Source organism: Hippocampus zosterae, chromosome 4, assembly GCF_025434085.1.
Source record: "Hippocampus zosterae strain Florida chromosome 4, ASM2543408v3, whole genome shotgun sequence".
Classification (NCBI taxonomy): Eukaryota; Metazoa; Chordata; class Actinopteri; order Syngnathiformes; family Syngnathidae; genus Hippocampus; species Hippocampus zosterae.
In genome coordinates this window covers 2,115,262-2,123,790 of record NC_067454.1, presented here as the reverse complement: position 1 = coordinate 2,123,790, position 8,529 = coordinate 2,115,262, and positions in this window count along the sequence as shown.

The following is an 8,529-nucleotide window of genomic DNA, read 5'->3' as shown; positions in this document are numbered from 1 at the left end:
AAAAACAATGTTGGCATAAACATTCATAATACAAGCAGGAACCGCCCATAGTCGCATAACATTTAGAATTGTGAAGAACGACGTGATGTTTGTGTCATGGGCCACCAATGGCATTCTGCAGAATGGCGTCTGCAGTCAATAACAATTCATGACTCTGATTGGCTGTCAGCTAGCACATCGGCACAAGAGAGAAGCAAACTATGAGACGGTACATTCATTCATTCATTCATCTTCCGAGCCGCTTGATCCTCACTAGGGTCGCGGGGGGTGCTGGAGCCTATCCCAGCTGTCTCCGGGCAGTAGGCGGGGGACACCCTGAATCGGTTGCCAGCCAATCACAGGGCACACAGAGACGAACAACCATCCACGCTCACACTCACACCTAGGGACAATTCAGAGTGTTCAATCAGCCTGCTACGCATGTTTTTGGAATGTGGGAGGAAACCGGAGCACCCGGAGAAAACCCACGCAGGAGCCGCAATCGAACCCTGCACATCTGCACTGGAAAATGAATGACGGGAATTCGGGACTTTGAAATGTGAACCTTATAGGGGTGGAAATAATGACTTTCATTCATTCATTCATTCATACATCTTCCGAACCGCTTGATCCTCACTAGGGTCGCGGGGGGTGCTGGAGCCTATCCCAGCTGTCTCCGGGCAGTAGGCGGGGGACACCCTGAATCGGTTGCCAGCCAATCACAGGGCACACAGAGACGAACAACCATCCACGGTCACACTCACACCTAGGGACAATTTAGAGTGTTCAATCATATTTTGGAATGTGGGAGGAAACCGGAGCAACCCGGAGAAAACCCACGCAGGCCCGGGGAGAACATGCAAACTCCACACAGGGAGGCCGGAGCCGGAATCGAACCCGGTACCTCTGCACTGTGAAGCCGACGTGCTAACCACTGGACTACCGGGCCGCCCTGAGACGGTACAGTACATACAAATAAAGCAACTGCAAGTGAGATGATTATCTGGTTAAGCTCAACAAAATGTTGCTTTTCATTTCGACTTGCTCATTATGAGTGGGTTGAGCAAGGTTATGGATAATTGTGCTTTTTTTTATTGCATGAAACCCTGAATGCGGATGACATGATAAACAATGACTTCTCACTGACAACAGGGGCTTCTGGCCACCTCCCACTGAGATTTTGTGTCAACCTGGCCACCCCATTGAAACATTTCTGATTTGACCCTTTCTCAGAGTACAGTGTGTGCAGCGTACCATGACTTGAAAATGATGATGATGGAAGAAAAATGATAGAGTCTACCTCCCCCAAACATCTGCGTGAGCACACATTCTCCTAGCAACACCCTCACTGGCCATTATTTATCAGGCATTGTTTGTGGGAGAGCAAAACAACAAAAAAAAAAAGACCTCCAAATGATGAATGCCCCCTGCAGCCTGTCGCAACTCTCCTCCCCTCTGTTAGATTGTCAGCATCGTTTACCCCCACCATATTTCCTCACTTTGCTAATTTAGTCGCAAGGTGAGAGGATGCTGGGAAGCTCCTAAAAGTCCTTTGGCTCCAGATGTCTCGACCAGATGTCCCATGATTTCTGCTGCGGTCCTATGATTGTAATATTTTTTGATGTTTCAAACACGCTACAACTTTATTCACACCATGGCCAAAACACTTTGACATAAACTCATACACAGCAAAAAAAACAACCCCCCCACAAAATTGTCTGACACACAGAGATAATGACTGATTTACACACAACTGCACGTGTATTCTTTTCGTATGCAGTCAAATAAATATAATTTGTGGTAAGAGTACGGGCCTGCGTGGGTTTTCTCCGGGTGCTCCGGTTTCCTCCCACATTCCAAAAATATGCATGGCAGGCTGATTGGACACTCTAAATTGTTCCTAGGTGTGAGTGTGAGTGCGAATGGTTGTTCGTCTCTGTGTGCCCTGCGATTGGCTGGCAACCGGTTCAGGGTGTCCCCCGCCTACTGCCCGAAGACAGCTGGGATAGGCTCCAGCACCCCCCGTGACCCTAGTGAGGATCAAGCGGTTAGGAAGATGAATGAATGAATGAATGAACATTTCCCCCTTGGTCCATGGGTGGCCTGTGGGGTGGACAGCGAGTGACCAGAGATGGCAAAAGTCATCCCTGGTCATCATGTAGCACCGCCCCTGCTCAACACTTCATTTCTCAAAAAAAAAAAAGCAATGCACATTGGTTACAAAGCAGTGACTTAGTCATTCCAGAATATGTTTACTTGCGAGCTAAATACACAAAATGGTGTGCGTTTGCGCTCAGATATTCATTTGACACACAACAGGTGCACGTTTGGGTTTTACAAATGAACAAACTGCGGTGTTTAGTGTTTACCGACATTAGAAAATGTCGTACATGAGGGCATTTTCCATTGAGGTCTCATAATAGTGTCATCTAGCCCATATAAGAGCTAAAAGTTGACCTATTCTAAAAGGCAACGACAGCAGGCTGTGGTTAAAACCTGCAATGGTTGTAACCGCCAGTAGATGGCAGTAAAGCACCGTCTCCATCAATGCGGCTTCACCACTTGGTTGCCTCGCTATTGTCGCCGCCGGTGGCTCGATCTTATCTCGTTTCAGATCCGTCTTTCCTATTGTAGCAGTCAAAGATAAAAATAAAAATAAAAAAAACCTGCCAGTGCGCGCCGGTATCATTTAGGGATCGGTTGCCGCTGACAGCACATGGATACTTAGAGGAGGCCGAGGTGACAAAACGGAAGGTGAGAAAAGGAAAGTGAGAGGACAAGCCAAGTGAAGGAAGGAAGAAGTCGAAGCAAGGGGACGTGGCTGTAATTGGCCTGCTAAATGAAACTCATCTCCGTCCAAGTCCTGAAAATGTCTTCTACGCAGGCGCCTTTGTCTCCATTTGCCCGGTCCTCCACTTCTGGCCTTTCCACACTCGTTCAAATCACTTCCTGTCCTCTTTCACCTTCTCAAGTTCCATTTTCCTTGCATGCCTTTGCATACTTGACCTGCGGGGCTTTGTCTTGAATCTAACACCGCTGCGGGATGAGGCCCAAACAAGGTCAGGGTGCTGAATCCCGCCCACACGGGACTTCTGTTCCATCTCCGACCTCCCTGTGCTTTCAGACTGCTCCGAGGTAGGAGAAGGGACGGTGACGGTGGCTCGACTTGTCTCTGACATTCGTCCTTTACAATTTCCACCTATTATTCCTACGCCAGCAAGGTGTCCCGTCCATCGTTGAATTTCAAACACGTGCGGACCAGACGACTACCGGCGGAGGCCATTAAGCACGAGCGCGCGCGTGCATGCCGCTAGCATGTGAGCTCACATCCCACGGCTCACAACAAAGCGACTGTACTTTATGGCGTATAATAACAAAACTCGGCATCTCATTCTGTCCTCTTTATCTGCCGCGCTATAAAGCTCGTGTTTGTATAAACGATCCCAAAAGCCAAAGATAAATGTCCTATAAACAAAGGCTGTAATGCAGTCGCGCGAGATTAGACGGCAAATTACACTGTTTTACGACAGCAACAACACACAAACCTTGACCTGTAAAATAAAATGACCCGACTTGTCATAACTTGCGTGCTGAAGCAGCGCCAGGCGCACCCAAATCACAGCAAATTCTCGTACTCTTCTTAATAACATACTCGCCGGTAGCATCGACTCAATTAAGTGGGATACTCAAAAGGACGGACGCGGTCACCTGCCTACGAATGAAAACGGGGCGATGGAGATGCGTCGAAGAATGACGTCATCAAAGGTATTTGCACGACGACACTGAAAGTACTCGATTTCCGGTTGGACGCGATTAAAATCTATTTTCATCCGTGCTACTTGTGGGGGGGCATAGCGCCACACAAGTTCCGATGCAGACGTACGACAAAAATTTTTAAATTTGAACCAAAACATGCACATCTGTTTCTGATGAAACCAATGTACGAAGAATCTCGAGATAGTCAACGTGCGTATACAAGAGAAAGTTTGAACAATCTACGGTGAGGTATTTTTGTTCCCCCCTTGCATAATAACTAGCGTTCAAGGACGGCACAAAAACTGCAAGATTCAGTGCAAGATGATTGTTTTCACAAAATCAACTCAGTCAAAATGTGAACATTATTCAGGTACCGCGTTTGTCCCGCGTGTCGTTTCAAATTCAACCCGAATTATTAGGCAGGCCTACTTATGTTGTCGTATACGGCAGGTTAAGACAACTAGTGCAACTAAGCCCTGCCTTCTAGTCGGGACTGGTGATATGATAACCCGCATGCTCCTATTCCGCGTCAGAGTTTGTGAAGGTTCATTCAAGGTTGCCAATGTTGGCCAGCTGCTCGCCTGCGTGGGTTTTCTCCGGGTGCTCCGGTTTCCTCCCACATTCCAAAAATATGCATGGCAGGCTGATTGAACACTCAAAATCAGGGGTGTCCAAACTTTTTGCCAAGGGGGCCAGGTTTACGTGGTAAAATGTCGGGGGGCGGACCTTGGCTGACATTCTTTCCATTGAACAACAATATTGTTCAACAAATTTCCATTTTTATTTTAATTTCAACAATCTTAAGAATTTCTTTCATTCAGTTCATTTGAAACAGGTATATCACATGCAACTGCTTATTTCATTTGAAATATGACATATCAGTCAATATAAACACGGAGTGATATCTTGTTAACTCGTGAGTGATGCCCTCTAGTGTCTAAATGCTATTACTCATTTAGTGAATGCTATTACTCATTTAGCCACTAGAGGGAAGCAGTACTCTATGAAACATCACTCACCAGTCTACGAGACCTCAGTCAATGCAACACGTGTTCCATTGCGCCCAACCTGCGGGCCAGACGGCACTGATTTTATGACAGGGGCCGAGGGCCGGATGAAATTCGACCGCGGGCCGGATTTGGCCCCCGGGCCGGACTTTGGAAATGCCTGCTCTAAATTGTCCCTAGGTGTGAGTGTGAGTGCGGATGGTTGTTCGTCTCTGTGTGCCCTGTGATTGGCTGGCAACCAATTCAGGGTGTCTCCCCCGCCTGCTGCCCGGAGACAGCTGGGATAGGCTCCAGCCCCCCCGCGACCCTAGTGAGGATCAAGCGGCTCGGAAGATGAATGAATGAATGAATGAATGAATGAATGAATAAATAAATAAATTCATCCATCTGTTTTTCTACCGCTGATCCGAGGTCGGATCGCGGGGGCAGCACCTTTAGCAGGAAAGCCTAGACGTCCCTCCCCCCCAGCCCCTTTTGTTCAAAATTTCCTTATGATAATAACAAAACAACACTAAAACTTTGGCAAACATCTGGCCAACATTTCGCGACCTCGAAGGAACGCCCCCGAACAATTGTTCTCGCCTTCGTGGAAATCTTGTAACACACCTCCCAATAGCTCATGTGGCACGTGATGGCTGCGAGCTAAAGTTTTGAAGGCAAACAACAGCGACTGCTGTTTTCGAACAGCCCTCAGCTCCTCTCCGTCGCTGAGTAACACACAGAAGGAACGCCGACTATCCCCCTGTCCTGTCCGCCTCTCAAATGTGTAAACAGACACAACAAGTGCTGCTTTTCTCTGCCAAAGAATGTCACGGCCAAAACACAATGCTAAAATGTTAAAAAAACAAAACAAAAAACGAATAAAAATAGCAACAAATTAAAGACAAAGTTAGTTGGAGGTGCTGTGCCAGTCTGCCACCTCGGCTTTGAGGCGGTCATGCTAAGCGCTAGCTAGGCTACCGCGCCGCTTTGAAAAAGCTGTGAAAGGCCACGCGTTCCGATTGTTCTCTTCACATTGTCGTCTCCAGCCTCCGCACACACCAACACACGGTGCCGACACGCGTAATCGGATCTTACATAGCGCTCACCTAAGGGGAAACCATCTGGAGGCTATGTTTGTGATTTTTGCGTGTAAATTAGGAGAGGTACATTTGTCTCGCGGGCCACTCTCGGGGTTCCTGAGCTACATTTGCGACCATCCATCAGCCAGATGAGGCGTGTCCTTTTCACATTGCTGACAGCATCGGGAGGGGGGAACCAAAACAAAATAAATCAGACATGAGATTTGGTGATTAATATCGATGAGAACTCTTCGGGGACTGCTTGCCTTTGGAAAATGACGTCGTGGACATACAACGATTGAATGAGGACAACTGATTTTTCGTCGCAGCGTCATTCGTGTTGGCATTTGCCTCCGTGACGCGGCAGAGGCGCGTTTGTTTTTCACGAATTAAAAGACACCATGCCTCTCAATGGCTCCGAACACGAGTTTGAGCCGAGCCACGTCTTGCATCACGTATACACAAAGGGCAAACGTAAAATATGGAGGATCTTGTTGAGATTTGAGCTCACATATTTCAGGTAGGGCGGCCCGGTAGTCCAGTGGTTAGCGCGTCGGATTCACAGTGCAGAGGTACCGGGTTCGATTCCAGTTCCGGCCTCCCTGTGTGGAGTTTGCATGTTCTCCCCGGGTCTGCGTGGGTTTTCTCCGGGTGCTCCGGTTTCCTCCCACATTCCAAAAACATGCGTGGCAGGTTGATTGAACGCTCTAAATTGTCCCTAGGTGTGAGTGAGAGCGCGGATGGTTGTTCGTTTCTGTGTGCCCTGCGATTGGCTGGCAACCGATTCAGGGTGTCACCCGCCTACTGCCCGAAGACGGCTGGGATAGGCTCCAGCACCCCCCGCGACCCTAGTGAGGATCAAGCGGTACGGAAGATGAATGAATGAATGTGTCACTCCGTTACACATGTACAAGGTCGCCCGCTCAGTGCGTCTGGACTCAAATGTCACCCGCCCGATATCCCCCGACCCGGTTTCCGCATGCGCAAGATTTTGAGTCGTCGTTTGTTCCGTCTTGATTTCAAATGGCCTTTTGTTGAGGACTTTTTTTTCCCAAACCGACACCGTGCTCTCCCTTTTAGTTCAGGACTTGTATTTTTCCCTTTTGCCTGACTTCCCTTTCTCTTCTTCATCAAATAAAATATGGACATTGTTTGACAGTTTCCCCGTTGTATCTCCCTGTGTTGGTCGTTATTTTTGGGAATGTGTACCCGGAGAAAAGCCGCGCAGAGGGGGACATGCTAACTAGCCTACCACTGCGCCACTGCGCCATCATAAAATCAGTAACCTGACTCATATGATTCGTGTTCCTGCACCTCTGCTTTTTGGAAGGGTAAGCTCGAAGGACTGTTTTGGTTCAATTCTCATTTTAGTGAGTAGCAACAATAGCAGTCCAGAAAAAAAACAAAAAAAACAAAACAAACAGGCCAAATTGTCATTCAGTCCTGCATCCAACAATAAATTATGCAGTCAATGAAAACCTTGCTTCGGTTATTTATGATATTTCTCAAGTTTCAATTCAAAGACACAATTCAACCACCTTCACAGGGACATTCCAACAGCAATTTGGCTTCTGAGCAAGATCCATTATTTTGAAAAATACTACGACTTGCCCCGTCCATACTAATGACAGTCCAAGCTCATTTTTTTTTTAGAGCCTGTTGCATGGCAGGCTGATTAAACACTCTAAAAATTGTCCCTAGGTGTGAGTGTGAGCGTGGATGGTTGTTCGTCTCTGTGTGCCCTGTGATTGGCTGGCAACCGATTCAGGGTGTCCCCTGCCTACTGCCCGAAGACGGCTGGGATAGGCTCCAGCACCCCCCGCGACCCTTGTGACGATCGAGCGGTACGGAAGATGAATGAATGAATGAATGAATACTTAAATGAAGGCGGCCCGGTAGTCCAGTGGTTAGCACGTGGGCTTCACAGTGCAGAGGTACCGGGTTCGATTCCAGCTCCGGCCTCTCTGTGTGGAGTTTGCATGTTCTCCCCGGGCCTGCGTGGGTTTTCTCCGGGTGCTCCAGTTTCCTCCCACGTTCCAAAAACATGCGTGGCCGCGACCCTAGTGAGTATGAAGCGGCTCGGAAGATGAATGAATGAATGTTGTGTAACCCCCTTTTTCCTGATCACTTGGGTAGGAGTTTCAGTGAAAGCAAACATTTCTGTCAAGGAAACCTTGTCCCGCCCCCGGCCCCCAACTGCCCCTTTTTAAAGTCAAGTCACATTAAACACACACACACACACATTGGCCACCGACCACGCCAGGCCATCCACACATTTCCACCTGAGCGGCGCGCGCGCAAAAAGTCCTCTCGCCGCTGCAGGCGACAGTTGCGGATGCGCCTCTATTTCCATCCCCACTCCCTATTTGCTTTCAAGTGCCTCGCCTTCCCCGTGTCGACGAGTTTGCCCATCTTCCTTGGGGGGGTGTGCACGTCTCCTGAGCCTCTCTCGGTTTATCTGCCGGTTTCATTTCACCAGACTCTTATTTTAAAAAAGGCCAGGCACCCGCGAGGGTGTGAAGAGAAGTGGATGTGCAAAGCGGGGGGGGGGGGGGGGGGGGGGTGAAGTCGACTCAATCCGCCGCCTGCGCCGCTGTGAGCGTTCCAAGCGCAACACGAAAGACAAACGACGCCACGGCGGAGTCAAACGGTCAAGTGGAAGAAGCGGCAGCGATCAACATCTTCAATCGTCATGTTGCGTTGACGGATGAATGGCCGACTCATCT